This window comes from Arvicanthis niloticus, unplaced genomic scaffold (genome assembly GCF_011762505.2).
Source record: "Arvicanthis niloticus isolate mArvNil1 unplaced genomic scaffold, mArvNil1.pat.X pat_scaffold_565_arrow_ctg1, whole genome shotgun sequence".
NCBI lineage: Eukaryota > Metazoa > Chordata > Mammalia > Rodentia > Muridae > Arvicanthis > Arvicanthis niloticus.
In genome coordinates, this window is record NW_023046190.1 from 36,470 (window position 1) to 51,753 (window position 15,284).

Sequence of the window (15,284 nt, forward strand, 5' to 3'; positions counted from 1 at the left end):
TCTCAGGGTGCCAGAGGCAATCAGCAGCAGATTTGCCATGAGTGTCCAGATTTAGAAAATTGAGAACAAATAAGGCATGATGGAGAATATATTTAGGGGACCCCTTCTGGAGTATAACTCTCCCTTCTTTAACTTACGTAAACTGTTTTTGATAGTCTGGTGGACACGTTCAACAATGCCCTGTCCTTAAGGATTATAAGGAATGCCAGTAATATGTCTGATTTTAACTAGTGGCAAAACTCTTGAAAATTTTTCCCAGTGCAAGACTATTATCAGTCTTAATACTTTTAGGCTTACCTATGACGGAGAGACAATTTAAAACATGGGCTATAACATTTTTTGGAAGCCTCTCCAGTATGTAAAATTGTTGGGATCCGACTCCTAGCAGAAAGCGGCTATCATCTTTGCAAATATCTCGAACCATATACCCTGACAAGAGATTTATTTTTCAACAGCCTACAACAGCTGAGCACACTCTGATAAACATCTTGTTTAATCCCACATATCTTGTTTTGCTGTTTAGTGCCCCCAGCTGCAAGGCGCATGTGGTATCCACACCTACAAGGCACGTGGCAAAACATATAAATACACACTCATAAAGAGAATAATCTAAATGACATATCCATCAGGCTAAGAACTCTTTAGAACATCAATCAAAACATTAATATTTCTGTGGGAAAGCCAGGCTTCAGCCTTTAGGTCCTTGGTGGGAAATGGCTTGGGAATTCAGTCAAGAGTTTCCGTTGACTAAGCATGCACGTCACCATACTCTGTTTTATTCACATTCACAAGCTGTGCTTAGGGAGCATAGGAAGAGTGTTCTTCTACCAGATTTCCCGAGAGTAGGCCAAGCATTCAGAAGGAGGACTAGCAGGAAATCAGCCTGAGGGAAGGGGAGTGGAGGGCTCAGCCTAGTAGTTCCTTTTGGAAGACCACTCTTGGTCACAAGTCCAAGTTTGATCCCCAAAATTAAAAATAAAATTATAAAAGACCAAGCATGGTAGGCTATACTTGTAATACTCTCTAGAGGCACAGCCAGGGGCTCCCTGGCCAGCTCATCTAGCCTATTCAGAAAGTCACGGGCCAAAGAGATACTACTATCCCAAAACAAAAACAAAACTAACAAACCCACACCACCAATTGGGCTGGCTAGTCTCTTAAATGTGCACACATGTATACAATATAATAGAAATACATTTATATCATTTTATCTTGAGTTTAAAATTGTGAAATTATGTTATGTGTGTGTTCATGCACATGAACACAAATGCCTAAGGAGGCCAGAAGAGGACATCACATTCCTTGGAGTAGAGTCCCAGGTGTTTGTTTGTGAGCTTCCTGACTGGTTGCTGGGAACCAACTCTTTTCCTCTTCATGAGAAGTGTGTGCTCTGAACCATCTCTACAACATGGCTGTACAATTATAACATCTGTCTCTTTATGAGTGGTGTGTGCGTGCACGCTTAACTTTTGCTTGCTTTTTTAATCTAGCAAAAAAAAAAAAAAAAATGATACAGCCCCATCACAAGGCACTGAGCTAACAAAAGGCAAATCCCTTAAAGGTAGTTACCAAATATCAGGGCAATGGAAGCCTAGAACTGGGGAGAACAGGACATAAACAGGGAAATACTGGATCCATCCCTTCCCTCTCATTCTAGATCAGTGACTGCTCTATCCTTTGAACCTGTCACTCCACAGGATTCAGCTTTTCCAATAGGTGTTTATTTACCACAAATTTACTATTTTGTGATCTGAAGCTGAAATCCAGAGAATCACCTGTGCCAGATCAGCATGGTCTGATCTGCATATTGCATGGTCACATCATCTTTCATCTGGCATGTGTGTCTTCTCTGTTTGGGGTTGGGGTCTTTGCTAATCCCTCTTTTCAATTTTAAATCAACACATAGAGCCATTGCCTTTCCATTCAGAAATGACTCGGCTGAAGAAACCAGTTGCCTTAATTTCTTTCACACTGCTCAGCACCATAACCCTGGTCACAAACAGGTCAGCGGCTCTGGAGGAGTTTGTGGATTCTCCCACGCCCAGAGATTTACAATAGGACTTCACTCTCTGGAGTCTGGAGCCCTGAGGTCTAAACCTGAGGTGTCCACAGTCTCTCCCAGATAGGAACCAGGTGTTCTGCTTTGGGGAGAGATTTATCAAGTATTTTAGTAGTAATGAGACAGCTCAACAGAACTCCAGCAAGTATTTTGGACGATCAACTTACTACAGATTTGAAGGTAGTCAGACAAAACTGGTTTTTGTCACCTAACACATAACAATGGTACCGGAATATCAATTCATAATTTCTCACCCACGGGGACCAGAGTCAACATTTTGTGGAACTCTGCGCCCATCTCCCAAAGAAATTAACTAACATATTAAAACGTCCCATTTAAACTCCCTGTGCCCTAGAGCCACACCCAGGCAGATCTCAGTAGTTTTGAAAGGCTGGTAGATGACTTTTTCCTGGGTTAACTTCAGAGAGGTTTGTAAAGGCCTTGTCAGCTGAGCGCGCACAGGTTTTCTAACTTTGGAAAATTACTGGATCAATATCGAGGACAGAGCGTTGTTGGAATGAAGACCCAGCAGAGCGCTTGGACTGGCAGTCGGAGAGCTTGTCCCCAAGGGTCCTGACAGTCTGTCGTTAAAAGAAGTTTGAATTTAGAGTGGTACAATGGCTTGGGACGTTTCTCAGAGCTGTGCCTCACGCCTCACACGTCGCACTTTTTAAAATTCTCCTTTGTTCGTGTCTACTTTTGTGGTTGTTGCCACAGTATAGCCACCAGTTAGGGGACTGGAGCTCTGAGAGTCCCTAGAGAACAGGACCAACGGTATCTTTTCAGCAAAAGGTCCCCCGAAAAACAAGGACTGGGAGGTGGAGGCTGATGCACTGGGTTGGCCTCCTCCGTTACAGACTAGGAGATTGCGGGCGACTTCGGAGTCACAGATATTGGTTATCACCAAGGTAAGCATTTTCTGGGTGACCCGAAAATACTCATTTCAGAATCTCAAGTTGTCGACTCCTTCGCGACTTCATTAAAAAAGGACAAAATGACACCGGCGCCCATCCCAGAATTCCGGCGCCAAGGATGTGAAAGCTCGTTCTTGCCTCCTAGGGTTCTTGCTGAGACAGCCTTCAAACGCCGAGGAGCAGCGCTGGCGTCCCCAAAACTTCTGGAATGGCTACTGATTTAGTGACGAGGGTAAATCCTAGTTCAAGCTGAGCAGAGCTTGGCATCACTGCGATCCAGGACAAGCGTGTATGCTCCGAGAGGACTCGTCCCTGCGACGGACTAAGGCGCGCTGGCCCTGCACTCTTCTCAACACGTAGCGACTCCACAGCGATAGGGTCGGGAGAGAGCACGTCCCGCCGGTCCGGAAAATCGCACCCGGTCTGGGAACATATACCGGGCCTCTCCGCCACTGGTCCGGAATACCCTCCTCTAGAAAGCAGCTCAGGAGAGAGGCGCGATCTGGGGGAGGCCTGGCACCCACTGCGTTATCTAAATGGTTTTGGCGAATGTATTCTGAAATTGTTTAAAATTGGAAAGACTTCAAATAGTACTTGTGAGTAAGAGGGAGAAGTGGGCTGCAGAACTCCGTGTTGGCCAGAGTTTGTGCGTCGACTGAGCGAGTGTACTGGACTATAGGGCGAGTCTCTGTGGGTCCCACAGACCAAGCTGAGCAATGAGTGAGCGCAGGGTGACATTTGTTGCTGTGGTACAGAATTTTTTTCTGTTCATAGAAACTTTCTACTTAGAATAAGGCAAGGCTTGTAAATTTTTTTACATCTTAAAGAAAATCTTAAAATTTGGGGAAACAAAACCCTTTCTCATTTGGCAACTTTATCATTAAATATCTGTAGAGGCCATAGAGAGGATGTTTGGTGTGTGGCCGGTTAGCTCAGTTGGTTAGAGCGTGGTGCTAATAACGCCAAGGTCGCGGGTTCGATCCCCGTACGGGCCACATGTGTGCTATTTTTAGCAACTATGTTTTGCCTCCAAAATAAAAAATGAGGCGAATTTGTAAGGCAAACCACCTTGATTGTGTTTCCTTTTGATTGCCCTATACTGCTTTCTTATTTTGTTCTGCCCTTTTATTTCTGCCTGCTGTTATTCTAGAGACACTGAACTGAGGAATGTCGGGTTCAGAACTCCAAGCCCGTCATCAATGTCCAACTGCTTAGTGAGGTCCAAAGTGCTGCGGATTGAATTAGGGCTTTATACGCTAGCCAAGCACCATGCCACTAAGCCACAGCCCATTACTTGGGTACATTTAAAAGTCTATACAGTGAATGTGAGAAGTGTGCAGGCAAAAAGACGTGTGTTGTGCTCCCAAAAGTCACACAAATCTGTAGGAGGCATGATTTGTCCTCTCTGAGCAAGGATTGTGATGCTCCAAAACTAGGACAGCAGTGAAGGGCGGAGTACGGCCAATAAATACACATGCGGGGAGATTCCGAAAGGTTGAATTCAATGAAGCTGAGCAATGGAAGTGAGGTGTCCTAAGAGATGGGAATTTCGACTCCACTCATCTGAGGTGAATAAAACAGTGAGCCAAAGGCTTCTCAGACCCAAACATCTTCAGAAGTAGAATGGTCAGAACAAGTTTTAAGGGATGTTTCTAAGACTACAGTTTATGAAATTCTAGCTTTCAGGAAACAGAAAATAAAAATAGTCACAGCCTTCTACAACAGTGAAACAATTAAGGTTGCACACAACAGGGTCCATTTAATTGCTGACTCTATTCTCAACACTCAGGCCTTCTCTACTGGCTTCACTCGGCCTCCTGATCCTGGGTGCGTACCTAGGGATAGAGTAATGGGAATTTGTTTCTCCCTGCTGTGACATTATGTAATGGGAAAAAAATGGTTCTGGAGGATCTGCCGTTGCCTGTCCTCGGCTCTGCTGTGTCCCTTGTACTGACATGCATTCAGTCTCATTTTTTTGCTTTTTTTTTTTTTTAAGTGTCAATTGGTTTCTTTGAAATTGTTTACTCTTGAAACATTGCAAGCAGAACAGCAATTGCACAATGTAATTCAGGATTCATTTGTTAGCTGAGTAAAGAGTGGATGGCTTCACATTTGGTTTTGTGCCTTAATTGCAGCCAGGCACCTTCAGTGCACCATGCTGAGAAGGTGTCCGCCCTGCTTCCTCCAGCACATGATATAGTACTAGCAGATATTGATTCAAAGTGTCCAGTGTGACCTGCAATCCTTCCTACACATCTCACCTAACAACCAGGATCAGTTCCTGATTTCACTGTGATCAGTACCTATGTGTCTGTATGTGTACCCACTGTCAGCCTGCTACACAAGCAACTAATCAACCCTGGGTGGAAAAGGAAGCCTCTTTGCCCTCTCTGAGGTTGAACCTTAGGACCTTCTGGTCAGGAGTGTGACAGACTTGCTATTGCACTGAGACTGCCTCTCCCATCCACAACTTCACATTAGAAATGTCTTTGTCTCCAAGCACCCTGTATCCACTTGCAGCTTTTAAAGAACAAAGCCTCACTTGGATTTTGCTCCCTAGCAGCTAGTGCTGCATCTGAAGCATTTCACATCCAGAATGATGGCATCCACATCCCTCTGGGATTCATCTAAACCAGACCCTCTGAGCTGAGGGAGCAGGTTCACTTGCAACTGCCCTGTGCGCTCCCTGACCTCATGTTTCACTCCTCTGGCATTCTCTTCTCTCAGGAATCTTACCTCACTGCTCTCCTTAGAAGAGAAGTAACAAGGAGGTTCTTCATTCCCTGACTGAATGAGTAAATGAGCAAGTAGATAGTGTTCAAGCTCGTTCTGCTGGACATTCTGTATCCTCTGCTTCAGTCTGTGTCTAGGTGACTAGAGACATTCCCTCTTTCAATAATTCCACAAACAATCTGAGCTTTTCAGTTCCATATGCCCTTTAACTAATCGAAATGATCTGTTGAGTTTATTCCATGTAGCTCAGCTGAATTTTGACAGCAAAAGGACTTGTTGCGAATCTGCCCTTTCCAGAGGCAATGAAAGCTCAGGTAGATTGTTTTTCACAACATCTCAGAGTGGGGAAGTGACAAGGCCTGAATTGGGAAGCAGAGATTGAGTATCAAATAATGAGCTCTTTCTCTGCCTCAACTCCCCTGTCTCTGCCTGCTCTGCACATAACTCACTCGTTAACACACCAGATACCTAATCTCTCAACTTCCACAGCCTTGATTTAGACTGGGCTCCTGGTAATAGTCTCCTGCCCCAAGAGCTAGGCTCTATTGCTGTGGGACACTCCAGGGCAGTTCCAGACCAGGAAGGCATTTAAACCCCGGCTGCAGTAGGGCCAGGCAAGCACACCCGCTGCTTCCTCTTTCAGGAGGGAACTACTGTCCACCATCTTGTTTCAGCTTCCACAACAGAAGATGCTAATCCGGGAATCGGATATTCCATGGGGAATGTCCTGTGTTAGAATGTCCACTCATGACACCTCAACTCAAGAGGGTCCACTCATGACGTTTCAGCCAGAGAGGTGGAAGTGCCCTTGGTGGGTTTAATGGTTGTTTTCTAATCTGTCTAGGAATGTCACAAGGGAGCATTTTCAGTTAGAGCCTCTGGCAGGAGGCAGGGCAGAGTGTAGGGCATACTATGCTGCCTTCTGAAGGTAAAGACAAAAAGGAAGGTGGGTAGAGCAGGGTACTCGGAACCATCTCGAGGAGAACACTTTAGACACTGGAGAGCTTTTGAGAGAGCCCGGGCAGGTTCCTTAAATGGTCACAGCAAAGTGATTCTCTGTTTTTGCACAGAGCTTAGAAATGGGAAACTGAGACTTGTGGGAAAAGAACCAAGTCCCACACAGGCCCAATGATGTTGGTGGTGGCAGTGCAGGGCTGTGGGAAGCTCCCTTCCTGTGGGGCTCAGAACAACCTCTCACCAAAGCAGTAGAGTTGGCAAAAGATGGGCAAGGAAGGTTCCAGAGAAGTTATAGCAGGCACAATATGGAGGTTTAAGGGTGAAGTTCTACACCTGCACAGAAACAGTTCTTACTCAACTTTGTAAATGCTTACATGCATTTGCTAGATGAACACTGAAAGCTGAATGGAACTCAAACGTTTATACTTTTAAGTGTGACAGTAAAGAGTAAGATCAACTTAGTTGAAACCAGACATCTCTTCCACAGGATCCAACAGAAAACTTAAGAGTGCCATTTATAAGAGAATGACTTAAAAGCTGTGGAGGATGTGGGCATCGATCCCACTACCTCTCGCATGCTAAGCGAGCGCTCTACCATTTGAGCTAATCCCCCTACATGGGAGACAGTTCTTGTACTTTCTTTTATGGCTACTAATTTCTACTGTCATTCAAATTATTTGATATAGCTAGGGTCCAGGAATACATGATGGTAAAGGCTAAGAACACAGCCAAAATCCATGTCTCCCGATTGTAGGGAATGAGATGAAAGTCTGAACACACAAGAAAGTGAGAAAAACCAACCATGTTTCCGCCCGGTTTCGAACCGGGGACCTCTCGCGTGTTAGGCGAGCGTGATGACCACTACACTACGGAAACACCTTGAGACATTACGTTTTCCTAATTTCTACACACGTACCATGCACTCAAAACATGATTGATAAACGGTGTAATGTTGATTTTTTTTTTTTTTTTGTACGTATCACAGGGTAGCTAAATCAAAGTAACTAAAGTAACTGTCCCTCTCCCCCCAGCCCTTGGTGACACCACTTTACTCTGCCACTGCCGAGTGAGCACTCAGATTGCACACGGTAAGTAAAAAGTCCTGTGGAATTGTCCCTCTGTGGCTGGTTTACCTCAACAGCATGTCCTCACCTTCGATATTCAAGTGACTGCAAGTGACAGGCTTTTTAGAAAAGGCGGAGTAGCTAATGCTCCATGTTTGTCTGCTCTGTTTTCATCTGTCCATTGATGGAGAGTAGCTTGATCCTGTATCTTACTTACTGGAATAATCCTGCTATGAATGCAAACGTGTGGGTGTCTCCGAAGACACTGATCCATTTCTATGAATGTTCAGAAGACAGTGAATGTCTCAGAACACTTTGATTACGATACTGTGGCCATGTGCCCAGTGGAAGGCAGCCTCTGTGGTTCTACTTTCAATTTCTAAAGAAACCGTCATGCTAGAGCACCAGCTGCTCTTTCAGAGGACCTGACTTTGAATTCTAGCACCACAGGGGAGCTCGTAAACCAGTTCAGCTCCAGTACTACGGCATCTATTGCCCTCTTCTGGCCTCTTCTGGACACTGCATGTAAATACCCATACACGTAAGAACTACTAGACTTTCCTGTGGATCCACTCAGCTTTGCCTTCCTTTGTGTCAGCCAATGACACACAGAAACCCTTTTTACCAGGGATTCCCAGTGACCACACTGAGCTGAAACCCAGGAGCCTGTCCTCCTTACCCCACCTTCATCCCTGGGGACTTGGCCGCTTGGTGGGGCTCTAGGATCCCCTTAGCTCTTTCCCACAGCCCCCTCTGAGCCTTCCTCAAAGCGCACTCCATTCCTTTGTGTCAGCTATCGATCAGAAACGCTTTCTACCATGAACCTCCAGAAGCCACACTGAGTTGGGACAAAGCTGGGCAATTTCACTATCCTTCCTGCCCTCCATTCTGATCTCTCCAGACCTACCCTTAGTCCTGTAGCATCCTGCATGCCATAGCCCCTCCTCCCACCCCGCCGCCACCCAGTGGGGACCGGGTCAAGCCGGGTCCACTAGCTCTTTCCCACTGCCCCTCTGATCTTTCCTCAGAGCCCATCTCCATTCCTTTGTGTCACCCAGCAAGCTATAGGAGCCCTCTCTACCAGGAGCCCTACAGCCACCACACTTGCCAAAAAACCAGAGTGAGTGACAGTAACCAAAGAACAGAATACCCACCCAATAAGGACAGGAACACATATCTACACCAAGAAACACCTCAAGTATTTTAACTTCTCTACCAGATGAACAGGCAAGACAATAAGCCTTCCTGAGAAGCCAGTAGCCCTATTGCAATAGACCTTGAGAAATACAATATATGCAAAAAAAGCATAAGACAAGGACTTTAAAATAGTAATTATGAATGAGTTTAAGGACATTCACCTTTAAAAAGATAAGAAAAATGCCTAGCTGAAAAGTGTAAAAACAAACAGTTGAATGAATGTGGTAGTTTGAATGGAAGTGGCTCCTAAAGGCTCATAAGGAGTGGCATTATTTGAAAGGATTAGGACATGTGTCCTTGTTGGAGTAGGTGTGGCCTTATTGGAGGAAATGTGTCACTGAAGGTGGGCTTTGAGGTGTCAGAAGCATTAGCCAGGTCCATTGGCTGGCTCAATCCTTTTGCTGTGAACTGTAACCCAGCCAACAACTAAATTGCTTTCTTTTTAAGAGTTGCCATGGTCACAGTGTCTCTTCACATAATAGAAACCATAAGACAATGAAATGAGGAAAACATTTCAAGACAGGAAAATAGAAATAGAATCACTAACAAAAACCTAAACTGAACTAAAACTGGAAATTTAAAAAAAAAAAAAAAAAAAAAAAACTTAGGACGTCAAACAGAAACCTCAGAGGCAAACCTCATCAGCAAATTACAAGACATTCAAGAGAGAAATTGAAGACAAGGTAAAATGAAGTCAAAGAAAATGTTAAATATATTTTTAAAATCCAGTTACAAAACATCCAGAAAATCTGACAGAGGCACAAAAAACATCTTAACACAACATTTTAAAATTTTAAAATTTTTGTTTCATAAAAGAAAATTTTCCAAATCTAAAGAAGGAGGTACCTGTCCAAGTAGAAGAAAAATATAGAACATCAAATAGACAGGACCAGAAAAGAAACTTCCCAGAACACATAATACTCAAAACGTTAAATATATAGAACCGAGAAACAATATTGAAAATTGCAAGGGAGAAAGATCAATCTTATAAAGACATGCCAATTAGTATAACACCTGACTTGTCAATGGACAATCTGAAAGCCAGCATGGCCTGGACAGATATCTACAAACTCAGAGAGACTATATCCAGCAAAACTGTCAATCGCAACCAACAAGGAAAGAAAAACATTTCATAACAAAACCAAATTTAAATAATTTCTACCTCCCAATTCAGCTGGACAGAAAACATTAGGAGGAGAACTTCAATCTGATGAGATTAGCCACATCCAGAAATAAAATGATCCCAGAACAGCACATCAAAAGAGTGGAGAAAAATTCACACTGCAACAACAAAATATCAGAAATCAATAAACACCGCTCATTGATAACAGACTAGCAGGTTAGATTCCATCTTTCTACTGAATATAAGAAATAAACCTCCACATCAAGGACAGACAGCATCTCATGGTAAAAAGATGGAAAAAGGTATTCTAAGCAAATGGTCCCAAGAAGAAAGCAGGTACAGTTATTTTAATATCAGACAAAACAGGCTTCTATTCAAAACTGACCCAAAGAGATAAGGAAAGATACTACATACTCTCTAAAGGAAAAATCTACTAAGAGAATATTGCGATTGTAAACAGCTATGCACTAAATACGAGGGCACCCAAGTTCATACTAGAAATACTACTACAGCTAAAATCACATGTTTTTAACCCACAGTGATAGTGGGTGGCTTCTATTCCCCACTTTCCTTAATAGACAGGTCACCCAGACAAAAACTAAACACAGAAATACTGCAGTTAAATAACATAAGTCAAATGGACCTAGCAGACATCTATAGAACATTCCAACTAAACATGAGAGAATACACTTTCTTTTCAGCATCTAATGGAACTTGCTCTAAAATTAGCCACATAATAGGACATACACAAGTCACAACAGATATAAGAAAATTGAAATAACATTTTACCTCTTATCTGACCATCATGGATTAAAACAGCAGAAAACATACAATCTCTTGAAAACTGAAAAACTCACTGCTGAATGACAAATGGGTCAAGGCAGAAATCAAGAAAGAAACTGAATTCTTTTTAAATTGGATGAAAATAAAGACATGGCATGCCCATTACTATTGGACACCAGGAAGGAGATTCTAGGAGGCAAGCTCATAGCACTAAATGCCTACAGCAAAAGACAGGAGGGATCTTATCATAAGAAGTTGGTGACATACTGTTGTTTTGAACGCTCTAGACAATGACTACAAGGAGTAACAGCCATCAGAGAAGAGAGCAAGAAATAATCAAACCCAGAACTGAAATCAATGAAATAGAAACAAGCAAACAGACATAAAATATCAATTCAAAGAATCAATGCCATGAATTGCTTCTTTGAGAAAACCAACATGATTAACAAATTTTAGGAAGATTAAATAAAGTACCGGGAGAAGACCTATAATAATGAAAGTAGAAATTAGAAGGGAACATTATAGAGGACACTGAGAACATATCAAAATGTTTTCTGCCATGACCAAACTGGCTTCATCCTGGAGATGCAGGAATGGTTCAAATATGTAAATCAATAAACATAATCTACCACAAACAGATTGAAAGATAAGAAATACCATTATCTCATTTCTAACCCATAGAAAAGGGCTTTTGACAGTATAACTTTATAAGTTCTGTTACTCTAGAAGACTATGACTAATATACTACACAAGTCGATACATTCCTCTTACAACACAATATATCCTCTGGTTTCCAGTTCCATATGTTCTTACTACTCTTAAAGATGTGTTGGGTTTATTCCACATAGTCCAGTTGAATTTGTCAGCAGAAGTGTCAAAGGACATCTTCAACACCACAGGGCAGACCAAGGAAGGCTAAGTATGGAGTTGGGGATTAGCCACTCATCAGACTTCTTCTGAGAAAGCAAAACTTAATTCTCTGGGGCTGGCAAGAAAAGGGAAAGTAAATCACACACACCCAAAGGCCCCACGTTGGGTGCCAACTGCCCCGGCCCGTGGAGATTCAACAAGACCCTAGAGAAGGGGGCGAAAGAATGAAGGGACAAGAGACACAAAGAATGAGAGCTAGTCTGGAGTTCTGATCAAACTCTAAAACTTTAATTTCCGGGGCAGGTTATAAAGACACAGCAAAACGGGAAGTTTAGGCGAGGGTCATTGCTTAGGGCTATCTCACCAAGACCATGCCACTGTCATATCCTTATTGCCCTAGACCATCCCACTGTCATAACTGTGAACTTTTCTTCTGTGGCTGGGAACATAAAACATCAATGTTTCCATCCGGTTTCGAACCCAGGATCTCTCGCGTGTGAGGCGAGCATGATAACCGCTACACTACAGAAACAGGACAAGCACTTTTTTTTTTTTTTTTTTTTTTTTTTTGTAAATTTCTAATTCTATAAAGAAAGGTACATATTGTATAAAGTATGATGGAGGGGAATCGCATGCACGTAAAACACACAGAGGACAGGAGGTTGGGAGGGTCTGATCACCTGGAGACACCTCGAGGAGAGCGATGTAGACGCTGGAGAGCTGTTGAGAGAACCCGGGCAGATGGCTCAAATAGTCACAGCAAGTCCCTAAGGAAAGATTCTCCGGGGTTGTTTGTTTTGTTTTAGTTTTAGTTTTGTGGGGTTTTTGTTGTTGTTGTTGTGTTGTTTTGTTTGTTTGTTTGTTTTTACAGAGGTTAGACATGGAAAATTGAGACTTGTACGGAGGTTGCCACATCCCACTCATGCGGAGTGGAGGTTGGTCCATGCAATGCTGTCGGCAGTACAGGGCTGTGGGTAGCACCCGTGAGGAGCAGAACAATCCTCCAATAACGCGGTTGAGTGAGCAGGGATGTGCGATGAAAACAAAGATTCCAGAGAGGCGGGCAAAAGAACATACAGCATAGCGTGGTTTAAGAGAAAAAGCCTAAACCTATGTGTACAGAATAGGTTTTGACCCAGTGTCTGTCGAGTAAAGAATCAAATCTAGACGCTCAGCAGCATTTGTTAAATGAACATAGGAGAGCATGATGTGGATGTGAGAAACTGGAAAGTCAGAATGTGGTGAAGGACGCACTAAAGTTTATGTTTAGAGCGTGAGAGGAAAGCAGAAAGCTAATGTGGGTCATTTTTAATCTGTAATGTGTGGAGTTGAATATGTATGAAGCTGTTGGTGGAACCGAGGTGCGCAAAATAACATTATAACTGGAGGATGTGGGCATCGATCCCACTACCTCTCGCATGCTAAGCGAGCGCTCTACCATTTGAGCTAATCCCCCTAGATAAGAAAAGATTTATTTTGCACTTTCTTTTATGTCAAGTGCCTCCAGTGGTCCTTACACAAGATACTTGCTATGGCTAAGGTTCAAGAAACTATACCAGCCAAAGCTAAAATCATAGGGTCGAAAACTGATGTCTTCTAACTGCTCAAAAGTATAGGGAGTGAACTGAGAGTCTAAAAACACACAAGAAAGTGAGAAAAACTGTGTTTCCGCCCGGTTTCGAACCAGGGACCTCTCGCGTGTTAGGCGAGCGTGATGACCACTACACTACGGAAACACCCACAGCCAGTAAAACTTCCTAGTTTCAGGACATGGATTCAAAACATGCCTAGTAACCGGTTTGGGATTAGCCTGTGTTGTATTTACTCGTATTATAGGCTAACTAAATCAAAATAACCAAGGTGGTTGTCGTACTCCATCCGCAGCCTTTGGTGAGCCTCTCTACTATTGACGCCTGAGCACTGAGATCGCACAGTGTCAGTGAATTTCTCTCTCTGTGGCTGGTTTACCTCACTCAACTCCATGTCCTCAGCTTCTTCATCCTAGCGGTGGGAAGTGACAGAGCCTCTTTATAAAGGGCAGAGTAACTAATGTTTCACGTGTGTCTGCTGTGTTTTCATCTGTCCATTGATTTTGTATCTTGGTTATTATGAATAATCTTGAATGTGAAGACAAGAGTGTCTCAGAAGACAAGAATTCATTACCATGAACAAAGCAAACATGAGCCCATGACTGGCAATGAATTGTCATATTAGTACCTCTAATGGCTATAATAATTTAAATCACCAAAATTGTGCAAGCATCCTCTTTTTTCCACAACTCACCAACACTGGCTCCAACACTGGCTCTTTTTGTTTGTTTGTTTTTGTTTGTTTTGTTTGTTTGTTTGTGGCTGTCCTGGAACTCAACTCACTCTGTAGACCAGGCTGGCCTCAAACTCAGAAATCCACCTGCCTCTGCCTCCCAAGTGCTGGGATTAAAGGCATGGGCCACCACTGCCCCACGGCCCTTTTCTATATTTGAGGATGGATAGCCCTTTCTGGAGGACAGGAGTTGAGGTATACTCAGTGGGATCTGGGTCTCATTTTCCTGGTCACTCATGAGTTGGGCACATTTTCATAAATTAGTTTATTCTTTGTCTTCTTTGAAAAACAGGTAACCTGATTTTTTTCCTCCATTATGTCAGGCTATTTGTTTTCTACCTATCGTGCTTTGTGTGTATTTGGGCATCAACTTTCATGTGATGTGTGGGTTTTTTCCATGCTTTCTCCCACTCTGTACACTTCCTGGGCCTCTGTTGCTCATATGTTTGCTTCACTGTGCAGAAGTTTGTGGTTCTGGGTAAGGAGCTGTGTCTTCTGTCTTTGTTTTGGTAGCCTGTGCTTTTAAAATGCATCCAAAACCACAGCCAGACTTGTACAATGGTGCTTTGCCCTTGTGCCTTCTTCTAGAAGTTTTATGCATTCAAGTGTTATATTTGAGTCTTTAATACATTTGGCATTCCCCCTTCCAGTTTGTTGTGAGATGTACTCAGTTTCATTCTTCTGTATGCAGATATCCAGATCCCAATGTGGCATATTGAATAGAGTATTCTTTCCCTGATGTGGCCTCACGTTTATGTTCTCTTTTAGGTTTTGTTGTTTTGTTTTTAGAAAGTTTCACCCAATACCCCAATATGACTTAGAACTCACTGTATAGCCCAAGCTTGGTCAATCCTCCTCCCTCAGTCTCTTGATACTGGGGCTGCAAGCATGAATCAATCATAGAAACACAAAGAAACACACACACACACACACACACACACACACACACACACACACACTCACACTCACACATACTCACCGGCTGTGTCTTAACAACTGTTTGAAGAATGAATTGACTATTGATTCATAGAGCTATTCTGTTTCATTGGTCTCCCTATAATGTCAGCACCATAGTGTTCGGGTTACCGTAACTTTGTAGGCTATATTTCTGAGTCAGATAGTATGATGACTCCAGTTTTGTTAAGTTGGGGGTTTTTTGTTTTGTTTTTTGCTGAAATGCTATCATTTCTTTCACTGTTTTCGTGTCCTTTTAAATGTTTTATAGTTTTCAAATGTTTTATAGTTTCAAAATGTTTTGCTAG

The 15,284-nt window shown here is 42.9% G+C and overlaps 5 non-coding genes across 5 annotated transcripts; 1 reads left to right on the forward strand and 4 right to left on the reverse strand.

The window, feature by feature from the left end:
• The first annotated feature begins 3,894 nt into the window (after window positions 1–3,894).
• On the forward strand, window positions 3,895–3,968 carry Trnai-aau (transfer RNA isoleucine (anticodon AAU)). Its single transcript has one exon. It is a non-coding gene; the product is annotated as a tRNA-Ile (tRNA).
• Window positions 3,969–7,203: 3,235 nt separating this feature from the next.
• Window positions 7,204–7,276, reverse strand: Trnaa-agc (transfer RNA alanine (anticodon AGC)). Its single transcript has one exon. It is a non-coding gene; the product is annotated as a tRNA-Ala (tRNA).
• Window positions 7,277–7,466: 190 nt separating this feature from the next.
• Trnav-aac (transfer RNA valine (anticodon AAC)) lies at window positions 7,467–7,539 on the reverse strand. The gene has a single exon. It is a non-coding gene; the product is annotated as a tRNA-Val (tRNA).
• Window positions 7,540–13,083: 5,544 nt separating this feature from the next.
• Window positions 13,084–13,156, reverse strand: Trnaa-agc (transfer RNA alanine (anticodon AGC)). Its single transcript has one exon. It is a non-coding gene; the product is annotated as a tRNA-Ala (tRNA).
• Window positions 13,157–13,363: 207 nt separating this feature from the next.
• Trnav-aac (transfer RNA valine (anticodon AAC)) lies at window positions 13,364–13,436 on the reverse strand. The gene has a single exon. It is a non-coding gene; the product is annotated as a tRNA-Val (tRNA).
• Window positions 13,437–15,284: the final 1,848 nt, after the last annotated feature.